The sequence below is a fragment of the Pelodiscus sinensis genome, chromosome 1, assembly GCF_049634645.1.
Source record: "Pelodiscus sinensis isolate JC-2024 chromosome 1, ASM4963464v1, whole genome shotgun sequence".
Taxonomy (NCBI): Eukaryota; Metazoa; Chordata; order Testudines; family Trionychidae; genus Pelodiscus; species Pelodiscus sinensis.
The window spans coordinates 106,177,125-106,194,214 of NC_134711.1; the positions used below are offsets into that span (position 1 = coordinate 106,177,125).

A 17,090-nucleotide genomic window follows, 5' to 3' on the forward strand; every position below is an offset into this window, starting at 1 on the left:
CAGCACTTACTAACAGGCAGCTCTCAAAAAGTAGTTGTCAATCATCATCGAATGGAAAGTTGCTAGTGAGGTTCTACAGTAATCAATATTAGGCCCAGTACTATTCAACACTTTGCGCAATGATCTAGAAGTAAATAAAAAGCCACAGATGATAACATTTGCAGATGACACAAAAATTAGTGGAATGCTACATGATAACAGGATAATTTTACAGAGCCATCTGAATCACCTGTTAGCCTGGGCCCAGTCAAATGCAGATGACTGAAGAAGTGGGTTATGCACACGAAAGCTCACAATACCATCTGCGTGTTTTGTTAGTCCTTAAGGTGCTACTAGACCATTATTTCTCAACCTATTTTTATAAAGTATCCCTTTAAAAAAAGTTATAAGTACTCCCAATACCTACAGTTTTCAGACACCCTTTTTTTTTCTACTGTTGCAACACATTTGTTTAAACAACTTAAACGTAGCCAGGCTGGTGATGAAATTTGTTGGTGTAAAAAGTACAAAAATAATAAAGTAATGTAAAACTAAAAACAAAAATTCAGTTTTCTCCAAGTTCCAGTTGTGTTGATGTAACCCCCCCCCCCCCCCCCCCCCAGTTTTCTCTCAAGTACCCCTAAGGGTACTTGTACCACTGGTTGAGAAACACTAGTCGTTGTTTTTTATGTACATTTCTAACATTCACATTTGCAAAAGGCAACAACAAAATTAAAAAAGATTCTGAAAAGAGCCACAAAAATAATTTGGGTAGATTACAGTGTACAAGTACTTAATAGGAAGAAAAGACCAGGTACCAAAGGGCTCTTTAAAATCAAGTACACAGTGGTATAACCAGTCCAGAACCAATGTCTGGCAGCTGAAGCCAGGCAGATTCAAATGAGAAATTAGGCACACATTGTTAATTATGTTGTACAAGATTAACCACTGGAAGTAACTACCAATGGCAGTGGTGTATCCTCCATCTCTTGATGTCTTCAGGCGGAGACTGGATGCCCTTTTGGAAGACGCTCTTTAGCGAAACCTAACTTAAGCTTGTTAGTCAGACACAAGTTATTGGGCGCAGGATAAGGGTGAAAGTTAATTTCTCATACTGGATGTCAGACTACATAGTTCCTTCTGATTCTAAACTATGAATTTATGAAGCTGAAAGACATCACAGACTATGTGAAATTCTGTGTTGTAGAAATGGTCATATTCACTAGATCTAATGGTAATTTCTGTCCTTAAAATCTTTGAATCTACCAAAAAGAGAGGAAAAAATACTTTTTTTCAGTTTGTACTGTGCATTTGACTGCACTTTATTTTATGGTCAGTGTCATGATTTCCCCTCTTTGGACAGTTTGCCTAGGCATATGGGTTTTTCCTACAGCAACAGGAGAGGAAAAACTGGTTTTAAAAAATAAGAAACATAAGAGTAAAACACACATATGTTGATAGAAGAACTCAACTGCAAGGAGCCTTTTTGAACTGATTTTAAACTGCCTTAAAATTAATCCAAACAAGATCTGCCAGATCTGCTTCACTGACCATGTACCTCTCTTTCCAGCCTCATGGCTTTGTAGTGCAGCAAGCCTGCTGCTCAGCACAGCATTGTAAAGTGTTCTAAACTAAATCACGTCCATCCATCCCTGTCTTCATTGGCCAGGGGAGCAGTGACTCTACCAGTAAAAGCAGTCCTTGTTAGAAACGTGCTAACACCATTGCAGACAAGATACTAACTTTTCTTTTTTGTTAAACCTACCTTTGATATTACTGTGACAGCTTAACTCCGGAATCAGTCAGCACAGTGACTTAATTTGTCCTTTTGTTATTTTTTGCAACTTGTGTTGTTGCTATGGTTAGCAAGTGGTATTTGCCTGTCTTCTGTTTCCTGGTTCGCGTGCACCAGCACAGTGAGGTCATCAAACTCGTGCTCTGCTTTGGAAGCCACGTGCATCTTTTTCCTCTTACATCCCTTAAAGGGGACAGCATTTAGTATGGCAGCACTGCTGCTGGGTCTGCCTTGAGATACCAGTTTAAAAGGAAAAAAATTCTGCAATGGCAGGGGGCTAGATCAGACTATCTGACTTCTGTGATTCTTTCTGAGGTTAGATTGGGATTGTTCACAGGAATAGTCTAATTAAAAATTGCATTATTTTTAAAAAGGCCAAATGTTCTTCCTTAAAGAGAGCAACTGAGATTACATCAGAAAAGATCTTTGCAGCCTAATTTACTTTCCACTCCTTAAACTGATAGCTTAGTCTTTGTGTTTCACTTAGCCAGGACTATGAAAATAAAGTAGCCTGTTACATTTTCATGTTCTCATGCCCTAGCACAATGCTGCAACATCAGAGGTGCCAACAATTTGTTTGTTTGGCTTTTCTTTTTAAGATTGAAACTCTTAGAATTCCATGGCCCTTCATACTTACTGATAAGAAATATTTCCCACGCCAGTGTTCTAATCGGTTTTCAGTTCTGCATCTGAAAGAAAAGAACAAAATGAAAAAAAATAATTAGTGTGATACAATTTATAGTAGATACATTCCTGTAGGGAAAAATAATTATTAATTATTGGCTATCTGGAAGAAATTCAAGACGTTATACTCAAAATTAAATAGAATTTGGTGACTGAAAACAATATTGTTTTGAGAGTATCTTGCTGTGTGAATATTGGCTTGTAAGGAGTAAAACCTTAAAGCTCCAATCCTGCAATCACTACAACAGAACTACTCAGAGTGAAAAATGGGCCACATCAAAGTTAATGGGAGTTTTGCCATTGACTAACAGCCGGGATTTCACCGACATTGCATCAAATTAAGCACCACCTGGATAAATCTTTACAAGATCAGAACTTGAACCTTCAAAGGCTAGTATAGGCTTTAACCATACTAATGTCATTGACAGTAATAGGAGTTATCCATCTAAATTCTATCTAACTCTGAAAGTGGAGTGGAAATTATATAACCTAAATTAATGCATATAAAAGATCTCACTGTTGAATTATATTGTATTTTTTTAATATTACTATGTTCTTGAGCATTACATCTGTATTCATGAAACTAAAACTCATCAGCACCAAATTCAATCAAAATACAATGGCCATTTTCTTTAAAATGTGACCATTCATCATACAGATGTGAGATAAAACTTCTTAATGGGATGGAACATAACATTCTCTTAGATCAATGTTTACATTACACACTGCTCTCTCCTGGTCTCTATATAAATTCATGTTTTATACTTGTGTAAAAAAAAAAGATTTTTGAAAAACTCTTGCAAAGTAGGATGCACTAACCCTACATTTAAAAATGTAAATGAAAAATAAGATGGGAAATGGACACACCCTTTCTTAGTAAAGTGAAGAAAAACTATCTGAACTCACTCATAAAAGCCCTGATGAAATAAAGTTAACTGAGCCTGGATCAGGGTTTCCCAGGCTTTCTGTATCAGCAACCTCTTTCAAAGGGATCTAGTGGGAACATTCCTCCCCTCCTCTTGCAAACTGATATTATACAGTCTATATCCCTTCCTGAAGCAAATTTATAATATGCTTCTCTCTCTCAGATCCTCTCTGTGCTCAAACTCTGTCTCCTCTACCTGTATGTTTCCTTCCCACTAGGTTTCCTCCACCTAAACAACAATTTTCCTTCCAAGCTCCTCATCTGTTTTCTAACAAGAGACTGTCTGTCCTCCCACACCTCTCCCAGCATTGCCTTTACACTGGGGCTACATCTACACTGCAGGCTTTTTGTGCAAGAACAGGTGTTCTTGAGCAAAAACTTGCAGAGCATCTACACTGCACTCATGTTCTTGCACAAGTAAATTTACAGTAAAGCGTCGGAATACAGAGCTTCTTGCACAAGAGCCATTCCTCTCCCCATGAGGAATAAGTCCTCTTGTGCAAGAGCTCTTCCACAAGAATGCAGTGTAGACAGGCAATACAGGTTTCTTGCGCAAGAAAGCCCTATGGCTAAAATGGCCATCAGAGCTTTCTTGCACAAGAGAGTGTCCACACTGCCATGGATACTCTTGCGCAAAAGCACATGGCAGTGTGGATGTTGTCTTGCGCAAGAACTTTTGCACAAGAACTCTTGCACAAAACTGTTTTTGCACAAGAAGCCTGCAGTGTAGACATAGCCCTGGGAGTGCAGAAAGAGGAAAGTATCAGGGTCTGCAGCAGAACCAGTCTCCAGGCAACCTAATCAGCACAGCTGGCTTTTAGCAGGCTGTTTGATTAGTTATGCCACCTGACTAGTGGGAAGAGACAGCAGATCATTTTTTTAAACCCAGCCAGCAACAAAGCTAACAGCTGCTCATAGCATTTGTCCATACTTGTGATCAGTGCTTTTTTGTGTGTGATGGTACTGCCTGGTATGCTGTATCAGCACCTCCAGTCAGAGCTCAACAACTTTTCCCCTGAAGTACTGGCACTTTTTTTTTTAAACAAACAAAAGACTGCTGTAATAGTGTCTGTATGACTCAGCCCTGCTTTTGCCATGCTTCACTCCAGGTTAACTTTGCTCCTATTCCTGATTTCTCCTGACTCTGGACTCCTATTCCTGATTGCTGCTCTGAACCACAAGATTCAGCTCATCACACACTACAGTAGGCCTCCTCTCTTCACCAATCAGTGCAGACCTGTGGCTGTGTCTCCATTTACCATTCCCCTGGGGTACAATCAGTAGAGCAGAGGCTGGACTGTTGTTATCCACTCCCACCCCTCCCACACACACACACACACACACACACACACAACCCTGGCTAAATTTGCTGCTACCCGCCTGTGTGGAGGATCAGCAACCATTCAGAGGAAAATAGAAGGTGGTGCTACTACACATCAGGGCTCTCTTGAGGCTGTGACCTGCCTTTGTCTATCTCCCTTTACACATGCACACCCCTCCCTACCCTGAAGCTCACTGCTAATATGCTTTGGGAGTCTCAGCTGACAGGCCTACATTATGAACTCAGTTGCTGAGTCTTTTGTTCTTTGTAGAAACCTTCTGACAGAGCGTCTGAGATTTAGCAAACAGCCTTTTAAGGGGGTCTTGCTTATCCTCTGAAGTGACAAATAAGTCCCAAATCCCAATTTTTAACAGGAAGGCTGGAAATCTACAATGCCCAAATCTCTTGGATAGAAAAGTGCTACATAACATTGTATTTTGCTTCAAATCTCTTGGGTTATGGTGCCATCTAGTGGTCAGATGGTTTAGTACAATTAAAGTGTACAGTACAGGCAGTCCCCGGGTTACGTACAAGATAGGGACTGTAGGTTTGTTCTTAAGTTGAATCTGTATGTAAGTCGGAACTGGCGTCCAGATTCAGCCGCTGCTGAAACTGACCAGCGGCTGATTCCAGGAAGCCCGGGGCAGAGCAACTCTGCCTCGGGCTTCCTGTAGTCAGCGCTAGTCAGTTTCAGCAGCGGCTGACTTGGGGACGCCTGGGGCAGAGCAGCTGGGGTGCTGCTGGGTTGCTCCAGTAGCGCCACTCCTCGGTGCTACTGGACCAATCCACCAGCACCCCAGCTGCTCTGCCCCAGGCGTCCTGATTCAGCCGCTGCTGAAACTGACCAGCAGCAGCTGAATCAGGACGCCTGGGGCAGAGCAGCTAGGGTGCTGCTGGGTTGGTCCAGTGGCGCCCAGAGCGGCGCTGCGGGACCAACCGGCAGCGCCCCAGCTGCTCTACCACAGGCGTCCGGAGAAAAGCCTGAACTGCTGGGGGGGGGGCCTACTAGCTGCGCCCCTCCCCCCCAGCAGACCAGGGAGACGCAGGCGGGGGACCGAGACGCACCGCAGTCCCGCCGCCCGGGTCCTCCGCGGCTTTGCTCTGCGTCTCCCTGGTCTGCTGGAGGCCAGCAGACCAGGGAGACGGGGAGCAAAGCCCCGTACCACACCGGCAGCGGGACAGCCGCGGCGCGTCTGGGCTGTCGGCTGCCCGCATGCTCCCCGGCTTTGCTCCCCGTCTCCCTGGTCTGTTGGTCTCCAGCAGACCAGGGAGACGGGGAGCAAAGCCGTGGAACACGCCGGCAGAGGGACAGCGGCGGCGCGTCTGGGCTGTCCACTGCCCGCGTGCTCCGCGGCTTTGCTCCCGGTGTCCCTGGTCTGCTGGAGACGGTCCCCAGCAGACCAGGGACACCCGGAGCAAAGCCGGGGAGGCAGAGGGGTCCTGTGCCTCTGAGGCTTTGCTGTAGCAAAGCCTCAGAGGCGCGGGACCCCTCCGCCTCCCCGGCTTTGCTCCCGGTGCCTCTGGTCTGCTGGGGACCGTCTCCAGCAGACCAGGGACACCGGGAGCAAAGCCGCAGTGGTGGTGGAGTCCCGCACCTCCCCGGCTTTGCCAGAGGAAAGCCTCAGAGGCGCGGGACCCCTCCGCCTCCCCGGCTTTGCTCCTGGTGTCCCTGGTCTGCTGGAGACGGTCCCCAGCAGACCAGGGGCACCCGGAGCAGCTTTTCTCGCCCTGGAGGTCGAGGTGGCGGGACCGCTGCGCTCTGGCCAGTCCCACTGCCTGCGAGCTCCGGGGTGAGAAAGCCCCGTTCGTAAGTGCTGATCTGACATAAGTCGGATCCGCGTAACTCGGGGACTGCCTGTACTCTGATGTGAAAGCTCCTTACAAAGCTAGGATTTTCATTTACACATGAATATTTGGATATCCTCCTGGATATTGTAGCAGATTGTAACACATCCTTACTGCACTTCACTCCTGTCTTCTGTGCCGACAGTGAAGAACAAAATGAGCAACTTATGATGGAAGGAATTCACCATAGATGTACTTGTATATACAGATTTCAACTTGGAGGTGTGCTACTAGATGAGGGAAATGAAGGACGAGAGTAAAAATTAAAAGAACCAAGCCCCTTCTCACTTCAACTGAGAGACTTCATCTTGAGCATTTTTGCTGATCACAGGGATCACAGTATTTGTATTCAACTAATGTACAGGCAGTCCCCGAGTTACGAACGGGGCCCTCCCTCTCCCTGGTCTCCAGCAGACCAGGGAGAGGAAGCAAAGCGGCGGAACACACGGGCAGCGGACAGCCCAGACGTGTCTGGGCTGTTCGCTGCCCGCGTGCTCCGCGGCTTTGCTCTGCTTTGCTCCCCATCCCCCTGGTCTGCAGACCAGGGGGACGGGGAGCAAAGCAGAGCAAAGCCACGGAGCCTGGGGTTCTTAAGTTGAATCTGTATGTAAGTCAGAACTGGCGTCCAGATTCAGCCGCTGTTGAAACTGATCAGTTTCAGCAGCGGCTGAATCTGGACGCCAGTTCCGACTTACATACAGATTCAACTTAAGAACAAACCTACAGTCCCTATCTTGTACGTAACCCGGGGACTGCCTGTAGTTATGCTGAAATTTGCACTAAGGATAAGGAGGACTTTGATCAAAGCACAGCACAAACTTCGTACATCAAGGGACTGTATCAAGAGACACAAAATTTACACAAGCAGTTGAAGAAGGTTGCAGAGGGATTTGCTGGATTACTGGTTGATGGGGGAATCTAATGCAAGCTAATTAACAACAAAGAAATAGAATCATAAGAATGAAATAGCTCATTCCTTCTCTAACTGCATTTAAAACAGAAGATCCACTTTTGTATCTTATATCTATGTTTGAAAAGAAGGTTATCACAGTTTATTGCATTGCAATAGAAAAAAAGTATGGGCGTAAAATCACAGGGGGCAGGAGAGTTGAATTCTAAATGTTGCCAAGTTTTAATTTGTGCTCTCATTCAGTATCAGAATCAGTCAATTGTGTTTTTAGCGTATTAGAATCAGTTCAAATGTCACAGTAGGTTAGATGCTGTACAGTATATTGGTAGTTAAAGGCAAATACAAAAGAGCAGGAAACCTACCTAACTAGTTGCTAGACTAGGACTAGATTCTTATGTTGTTTTTTTCCTTTTTATTTACAAAATTGCAAAATCCACACTTTGGGCAATAGGTGCCTTTGTGTGTTTTTTGAGGAATGAGTATACTGACAGCAAACCACACCACACAGGATTCATTTGTGTTTCATTCCACAAAAGCTTTGTCTGTTTTCAGTATGTTTTATTATTCCCCCCGCCACCCACCCACCCACCCACCTGACTCCTGCCCAAGAAAATAACAAATGGGTTCTAGTAGATTGGGAACATTCACAACAACCCTTCTGCCTGAAGCAGCAGGGAAGGAGGAAACTTACAGGATAGGACTACATTGCTAAAAACATATGTAGCAGTCTCAGAGCCCAGGTCTCTTGGGGCTTATGCCTCCCTGCTAAGAACAGCTGTGTAAATGTTCCAGACTAGGCTGGAGCTTGGTCTCTGAAGCCTGGGTAGGGAGTAGATTTCAGAACCCAGGTGGGAATATTCACAGAGCTATTTTTAGCACAGTAGCAGGAGTCCCACAAGCTCAGCTCTGTAGAACTGGGCTTTGAGATGCTGCTGTGGTTGTTTCTTATTGCAATATAGCTGTACCCTCAGTGGGCACCAGCAGGGTCCACATGGGCCAATTAGTGTACATCAACATGTTGTGCACTATCAGAATTTACCTGTAGTTTTCATTGCTATACAAGGTAGACTAGCACTAAGGGGCTTAGTCCAGGTCTACACGGAGGGAAAAATTCTATTTAAGATACACAACTCCAGCTATGAGACTAGCATAGCTGAAGTAAACATACCTTAAATCAGATTGCTCTAGTGGTCCCACTGCAGGTGGTTGACGACTCTCCCGTCGACTTCTCTTAGTCCTCACGACCCCGTGCAGTACCAGGATGGATAGGGGTGCCACCAGCATTTGATTCAGTGGGTCCTTACTGGACTTGCTAAATCAAACCCCAAAAGATCAATCCCCAAAGTATAGATCTCCAAGTAAGTATAGACAAGCCTTTTAGGGACCTACTTCTCACTGACAGTCAATGAAATTTAGGTTCTTAAACAGTGACATCACTTTTTAAAATGGAGCTTAGGTTCCTAAATCCCATGAGGGCTTTAGAACACTTTATCCACTGCCCCATTGGAACTTGTAGAAACTTGCTAGCATGAGAAGGGACCATAAAAAAATGATCTATCTAGGCAGCCAGCAAGCATATCCCTGGTCATCCAGACTTAGTGTGGCCTGTGGGACATAAGAACATAAGAACAGCCGTACTGGGTCAGACCAAAGGTCCATCTAGCCCAGTAGCCTGTCTGCCGACAGTGGCCAGCACCAAGTGCCCCAGAGAGGGTGGACCGAAGACAATGATCAAGCGATTTGTCTCCTGCCATCCTTCTCCAGCCTCTGACAAACAGAGGCCAAGGACACCATTTTATCCCCTGGCTAATAGCCTTTTATGGACCTAGCCTCCATGAAATTATCTAGCTTCTCTTTAAACTCTATTATAGTCCTAGCCGTCACAGCCTCCTCTGGCAAGGAGTTCCACAGGTTGACTACATGCTGTGTGAAGAAGAACTTTCTTTTATTAGTTTTAAATCTGGTACCCATTAACTTAATTTGGTGTCCTCTAGTTCTTCTATAATGGGAACTAATAAATAACTTGTCTTTATTCACCCTCTCCACGCCACTCATGATTTTATATACCTCTATCATATCCCCCCTCAGTCTCCTCTTTTCCAAACTGAAAAGTCCCAGTCATTTTAACCTCTCTTCATATAGGACCCGTTCCAAACCCCTAATCATTTTAGTTGCCCTTTTCTGAACCTTTCCAAGGCCAAAATATCTTCTTTGAGGTGAGGAGACCACATCTGTACACAGTCTCAAGAGACTTCAAGAGAGGCTGCAAAACATACTCCAACCACTTCTAAATGAATTTCTTACTGCTGTGGCTTCAAAGAGTTCTCAGCGGCACCATGGGGTGGTGCTGTCAAGGAAGCAGCTGCAGACTGAAGCTTAGCCACTTTCTATGCCATATAGCGGCTTATACTACTATACACTCAAATTGAAATTGTTGATATTTTTGTAGCATATGTTTATTTTTACAGGATGGGGTTGCTAGCCCCATGCCCACACTCCTTAGTTGCCTCTTAATCGCTTGGAAATAAATTGTTGTTGGCCTATGCTCCCATAGTAGCTAAGGGCAAAGAAGAAGACTACTACAGGCAGTCCCCGGGTTACATACAAGATAGGGACTGTAGGTTTGTTCTTAAGTTGAATCTGTATGTAAGTCGGAACTGGCGTCCAGATTCAGACACTGCTGAAACTGACCGCCAGTTCTGACTTACATACAGAATCAACTTAAGAACCCCAGGCGTCCCCAAGTCAGCTGCTGCTGAAACTGATCAGCAGCTGATTCCAGGAAGCCCGGGGCAGAGCAACTCTGCCTCGGGCTTCCTGTAGTCAGCGCTGGTCAGTTTCAGCAGAAGCTGACTTGGGGACGCCTGGGGCAGAGCAGCTGGGGTGCTACTGGACCAACCCAGCAGCACCCCATCTGCTCTGCCCCAGACGTCCTGATTCAGCCGCTGCTGAAACTGACCAGCAGCGGCTGAATCAGGACCTGGGGCAGAGCAGCTGGGGTGCTGCCGGGTTGGTCCAGTAGTGCCCACGGGCGCTGCAGGACCAATCGGCAGCGCCCCAGCTGCTCTGCCCCAGAGTCCAAAACAAAAGCCTAGTCTGCTGGGGGGGGGGAGCACACTAGCTGCGCCCCCCCCCCCCAGCAGACCAGGGACACGGGGAGCAGAGCTGCAGCGGCAGCGGGGTGGCGCGCCTCTGAGGCTTTGCTCTGGCAAAGCCTCAGAGGCAGGGACCCCCCCGCGGCTGCGGCTTCAGTCAGGGTGCCTGTGGTCTGCTGGGGACCGTCCCCAGCAGACCACAGGCACCCAGACTGGAGCGGCAGCAGCGGCGGTTCCCCGCGCCTCTGAGGCTTTGCTCTGGCAAAGCCTCAGAGGCGCGGGACCCCCCACGGCTGCGGCTTCAGTCCGGGTGCCTGTGGTCTGCTGGGGACCGTCCCCAGCAGACCACAGGCACCGGGGTCTCAAGGGGCAGCAGCAGCGGTTCCCGCGCTTCTGAGGCTTTGCTCTGGCAAAGCCTCAGAAGCGCGGGAACCCGCCCGGTGCCCCTGGTCTGCTGGAGACGGTCTCCAGCAGACCAGGGGCACCGGAGCAGCTTACGAACGGGGCTTTCTCGCCCCGACTTCCGGGGCGAGAAAGCTCCGTTCGTAAGTGCGGATCCGACGTAAGTCGGATCCGCGTAAGTCGGGGACTGCCTGTATACACTGAGGCTATGGCCACACTGCGTCTGTTTTGCTCAAGAAATATGCAAATGAGGCTAAGTGTGGAATAATTTGCATAATTAATTAGCTCTGTTTTAGCGCAAAAAACCCCTCTGGTTGGAGAGCAGGAGGGACCTGGCAAGTGGGTTTTTGCCCACAAAAGCTCATGATACCATCTATGTGTTTTAGTCTTTAAGGCGCCACTAGACTGTTGGTTGTTTTTAAAGTTCTTCCTCGTTTCAGACTCTCTTGGCTACTCCTCTGAAGTTGCAAAAGTGGCAAGGAGTCCTGTGGCACCTTATAGACTAACTGAAGTGTAGGAGCATAAGCTTCCGTGGTCAAAGACCCACTTCGTTTTGCCCACGAAAGCTTATGCTCCTACACTTCAGTTAGTCTATAAGGTGCCACAGGACTCCTCGCCGCTTTTGCAGATTCAGACTAACACGGCTACCCCTCTGATACCTCTGAAGTTGGGAAGCAGGAGGCTTCCTGGAGGTAGAGCAGTGCTGGGGAAGGAAGGCAGAGCTGGCGAACTCCGACCTGTCATCACTCCCAGGGTCCAGAGCCTGAGGCAAGGCCTGAGAGTGCTAGGGGGGGCCAGGATAGGAAGAGGCAGCAGGTCCACACCGCCTTGCCAATGATGAGTGGCCATTTCAGACTGCAGTCTGTCCCTGAAGCAGGGGCTAGATGAAAACTGGCAGTGGTTCACTGAGGCAAGGAGGATACAAGGGAACTGGGTGAGCCCTGGGAGGAGAGGACCCTGGAGTGCAGATACTCAAACACCCCTCCCCCCGGAAGGGGGTTGAGTGACCCTGGAGCAGGTACTGCCAGAGGGAAGTGCCCTGAAGAGGACACTGTGCTCTAAGAGTGACGCAGGCCTGGACCAGAAAGGAAAGTGAGGGCACGAGGAGACACCAGCCAGAGGGAGGCATCCAGTGCACTGACAAGAGTTAATTCCCAGGGCTATCAGCAGAAGGAGCCATGGGGGTGAGTCTGCCCTGGGACAAGCAGCAAGAGATGAATGGAGCTGGGCTACAGGATTAAGAAGAGCCTGAGGGTGGAGAAGAAGGAAGCCTTGCAACTCAAACTGAGTGACATGAGGTGACTAGTGCAGCAGTATTCACTCGCCCCTGTGTAAAGTCCAATAAAATGCTGTGGCTGCAGCCACCCCCATGCTTCAGCAGCAGGATCTGCCCACACTGCTTCCAGCAGGTAAACATTCCCCCTTACAAGGCCACTGAGGAAGGGAGAGCCTCTGGAATTTGATGAAATTTGGTGTCCAGAGGAAGGGGACATCCCCACTGATATTGGAGCCCCTCTAACTTGCCCTCTGTGGACTTGCCTCCTGGCTCCAAGTTTGCATCTGGCTGAAATGTTCTGAAGTGTAGCCACAAAATCTTCCACTATTTTTCAGTCTGCTCTATTGTACAGTCTATCACCAAGGGGTGCCCACATGGAGCTCACCCTGGCACTAACCATCCATGGTCTATAGGTTCCCTTAGCCACACACGAGTGGGGTGACAAACTAGGGTATACCAGCACCTTTTCTGCAAGAGCAAGCCATAAGCCCAAGTGATCCATGTTAAAGTATTTCTGTCAATGAGGATGTAGTGCTTTCTAGGCCTTTGTGGTACGACTTCCAGGCAGGCCGTGTGTCTCGCAAGTTTTAAAATACAATATTATTGATTCTCTCTCCCATTTCAAGAAATAAGTTACTTCTATGAGCCATTCTTTTTAGGTGACAAATCTGAGGAACTGTCTTAGACTGAGGTGTCATTAGAAGAGCTTTTGGAATGTACTGAAAAATTAAACAGCAACAAGTCACCAAGTCAAAATGGCATTCACCCAAGAGTTATAAAAGAACCCAAATGTGAAATAGCAGAAATATTAGTTGCGGATTATAACCTATCCTTTAAATAATGACTGGAGGATAACTAATGTGACACCAATTTTTAAAAAGGTCTCTAGAGGTGATCCTGGCAATTACAGATCAGTAAGTCTAACCTCAGTACTGGGCAAACTGGTTGAAACTATAGTTAAGAGCAGAATTATTAGACACACAGATGCACATAATTTGTTGGTGAAAAGTCAACATGGTTTCTAAAAAGGGAAGTCATGCCTTACTAATCTACTAAAAGTCTTTGAGAGAGTCAACAAGCACTTGAACAAGGAGATAAGAAGATATAGTGTACTTATATTTCCAGAAAGCCTTTGAAAAGGTTCCTCACCGAAGGCTCTTAAGCATAGTAAGCTGTCATGGGATAAGAGGGAAGGTCCTCTCATGGATAGTTAATTGGTTAAAAGATAGGAAACAAAGAGGAATAAATGGTCAGTTTACTGAATGGAGAGAGGTTGCTAGTGGTATCTTGGTGGGATCCATATTGGGACCAATCCTATTCAACATATTCATAAATGATCTGGAGAAAGGGATAAACAGTGATGTGGCAAAATTTGCAGATGATACTAAACTGCTCAAGATAGTTAAGTCCAAAGCATAATTTAGCACCCCTTACTCAAGGATGAGGCGGCTACCTCAGACTCATCAGCAGCTCTCATTGAGGCACATGTCCCATATCCAGGCTGGTATGGAGTGCTTTTCAGACTGTTGAAAGCTGATGTTTACTTAGAGAGCATCAGACGTAAGCATCGTATCTTATGTATGGACCTCAAATGTTCCAGAAGCTCTCATCCCAGAATAAACTCTCAGTTCAGGTATGGATATGAAGTTATGGTATCGTTTTCTGGATATAAAAGCAAGCAGGGAAAGAAAGCAGGACTCTCTGCAGCGGTTTTCAGTTGACACTCTAAATCTTCAGATGTATGCACTGGGAATATTAGCTGTCACTGGTGCACAGGGTCATCCTTAAGGGAGCGCAGGGCCCAGTGCAACTCTGTCCTGGCCCCACGCATGGGGCCTAGTGCAAACACTCCTTTCCCTGGGCCCTGCCCTGTCTCTTTTCACCCCTGCTTCACCTCTTTCCCTAGGGCCTCTTCCCACCCCGCTCTGCCCCTTCTCACCTCCACTGCACCTCTACCCTGAAGCCCCCTCCCCGAGAGACATAACCTGGTGCATTTCTGGGGGCCTGGCATGGGTTGGCTGCAGGGGTCAGGCCCCCACACTCACCACAGTGATGGGAGCAGCAGGAAGCAGGAGTGCTCTGGCCACAGCCCTGGCCCGCTCTGTCTGCACTCTCCAGAGCCCTGCATGACTCAAGGGAGTGGAGGGGCTGGAGTGCTCCACTTCCCACCTCCTCAGCAAGGGTGCCATTTTGGGAGGAGGAGGGCAGCAGCCATGTACACCAGGATGTGGCTTGCTTTTCTTCCAGTTCCTCTTACGTCAGGGAGCGAGGGGAAAGTATACCACTTCCATGCATACCTCTCACTCCTGAGAGGAGTAATTCATGGAATGCAAGTACTTTCCCCTGGCTCCCTGATAACCAGGGGAACGGGAAGAAAAGCAAGCTGCATTCTGGTATGCACGGCTGCTGACCCCATGCTCTCCTGAAGTGGCACCCTTGCTCCTCAGGTAATCCCTAAGCTGTCCTGGGCCCTGAAACTAAGATCAATTTTGGGTACTGTCCCATCCACAGGATGGTTGAGGCGGCCACCACGGTGCCCCCCCAAAGTGCAGGGCCTGGGACAGTTCCCCCAGACCATCCTATGGAGGGGATGGCTCTGCTGGTGCACCCCTTGTGAGGTTGCATTGTATCCATCCAGGCTACGAGTGCGCCTGCAAGTGAAAACCAGCCAGGAACTGGAATCCACATCACTTGAGACAGATTCAGTGGGAGTGTATTGCGTGACTACATCTGTTCTCAAGGGTTGTACTCATATGCTCTTGCCTTCCTCCCCAGCAAGTACAGCCACATGCAGGCCGACCAACGGGAGCTGTTGCCTAGGGCCCAATGCTTTGTTTGCCTCTGTCTTCACAGAGAAGGTGAGCTTCCAGACTACTGCACTAGACAATGCAGTGAGTATGGGAAGGAGGTGGGCAGTCCTTGGTGAAAAAAAAAATGGTTAAAAACTATTTAGAAAAGCAAGACGTACACAAATCCATGGGTCCGGATTTAATCTGAGAGAGTTCGCAGATGTCATCGCAGAGCCTTTGGCCATTATCTTTGAAAACACGTGGAGACTGGGAGAGATCCCAGATGATTGGAAAAAGGCAAATGTAGTGCCAATCTTTTAAAAAATGAAGGAGGACAATCCAGGGAACTATAGACTGGTCAGCCTCGCCTCAGTCCCTGGAAAAATTATGGAGGTGATCCTCAAAGAATCCATTTTGAAAGAGGGAAAGTGATCAGGAATAGTCAACATGGATTCACCAAGGGCAAGTCATGCTTGACGAATTTGATTAGCTTCTATGATGAGGTAACTGGCTCTGTGGACGTAGGGAAGTTGGTGGATGTGACATACCTTGACTTTAGCAAAGCTTCTGATACGGTCTTGCACAATATTCTTGCCAGCAAGTTAAGAAAGTATGGATTGGATAAACGGACTGTAAGGTGGCTGGAAAGCAGGCTACATTGTCAGGCTCAATGGTAGTGATCAACAGCTCGATGTCTGGCTGGCGGTTGGTTTCAAGCGGGGTGCCCCAAGGATCAGTTCTAGGGCCAGTTTTGTTCAACATCTTACTTAATGACCCGGATGAGGGGATGGATTGCACTTGCAGCAAGTTTGCGGATAACACTAAGATAGGGAGAGAGGTAGATTTGTTGGAGGGTAGGGATAGGATCCAGAGTGACCTAGACAAATTGGAGGATTGGATCAAAAGGAATCTGATGAGGTTCAACAAAGACAAGTGCAGAAACGGAAGAATCCCAAGCCCTGTTACAGGCTGGGGACTGACTGGCTAAGTAGCAGTTCAGCAGAAAAGGACTTGGGGATTACAGTGGATGAGAAGTTGGATATGAGTCAACAGTGTGCCCTTGTAGCCAAAAAAGCTAATGGCATATGAGGTTGCATTAGGAGGAGCAGATTCAGACAAGTGATTATTCCCCTTTATTCAGCCATGGTGAGGCCACATATGGCGTATTAGGTCCAGTGCTGGGCCCCCCACTATAGAAAGGATGTGGACCCATTGGAGAGGGTCCAGCGGAGGGCAATCAAAATGCTTAGAGGGCTGGAGCACATGACCAATGAAGAGAGGCTGAGGGATTTGGGTTTGTTTAGTCTGCAGAAGAGAAGAGTGAGGAGGGATTTGATAGCAGCCTTCAACTTCCTGAAGGGAAGTTCCAGAGAAGATGGAGTGAGGCTGTTCTCAGTGGTGACGGATGGCTCTATGAGTCTATGATTTAAGAGAGCCCGGGGCTCCTGGCCACTGTGGAAAGCAACCAGAGTCCTGGGTCCTTTTAACTGCTGTTGGAATACCATGAGGCAGGCTCCAGGCAACCCTGAAGGCTGGGGACGGGGCTTGCCGCAGTCTAGGTGGCACTGATGGCTGTCTGTCTAAGGCCCCGCCCCTTCTGCTCAAGGCTCTTGCCCCTTCCAGAAGCACAAAGCTGGCCTGGTGAGGCTGTCGGCTCCTCTGGCCATATGCCAGGAATTCAGTAGCTGCTGGGAAATGAAGCCATCTGCATTGGAGCATAGGTGGAAGGTGGCCTCCTCACTCCACCACCAGACCCCTCCACCCACTGCTGGCTCACTGCATCCCTTTTCTCTTCTCCCCCAAACCCTATGCCTTATTCTCACCTGGTCACCCACCCACTATCAGACTCTCCTGCCTGCTACTAGCTCACCACTTGCCTTCTTACCTCTAAAGAAAGACAGGAGTGTGGAGAAAGACTTACCAGGCAGCAGGTGGTAGAGGATTTAAGGAAGGTCAGAGCAGGGATGGGAGGGGGTGGGGCCAGCAAAGCCCAGGTATCCATTATGACATTATCTGATTATAATATGACCATAAAAACCATTGTTGATATGATACCACTGTATTATAGA

At 47.5% G+C, this 17,090-nt stretch overlaps 1 protein-coding gene across 6 annotated transcripts in view; it reads right to left on the bottom strand.

The window, feature by feature from the left end:
• ETFBKMT (electron transfer flavoprotein subunit beta lysine methyltransferase) overlaps positions 1-17,090 on the bottom strand; it is a 47,142-nt gene that overhangs the window by 14,203 nt on the left and 15,849 nt on the right. For 3 of the 6 annotated variants that reach the window (XR_001367680.3, XM_006114398.4, XM_014569200.3), the window contains exons 1-2: positions 1,745-1,904; positions 11-124 (exon numbers count right to left, since the gene is read on the bottom strand). The gene's annotated coding sequence lies outside the window, so the exon portion shown is untranslated. Of the gene's footprint in view, positions 1-10; positions 125-1,744; positions 1,905-2,411; positions 2,464-17,090 lie in introns of those variants that run through there. The other 3 variants (XM_075940544.1, XM_075940553.1, XM_006114400.4) reach the window with 2 other exon arrangements.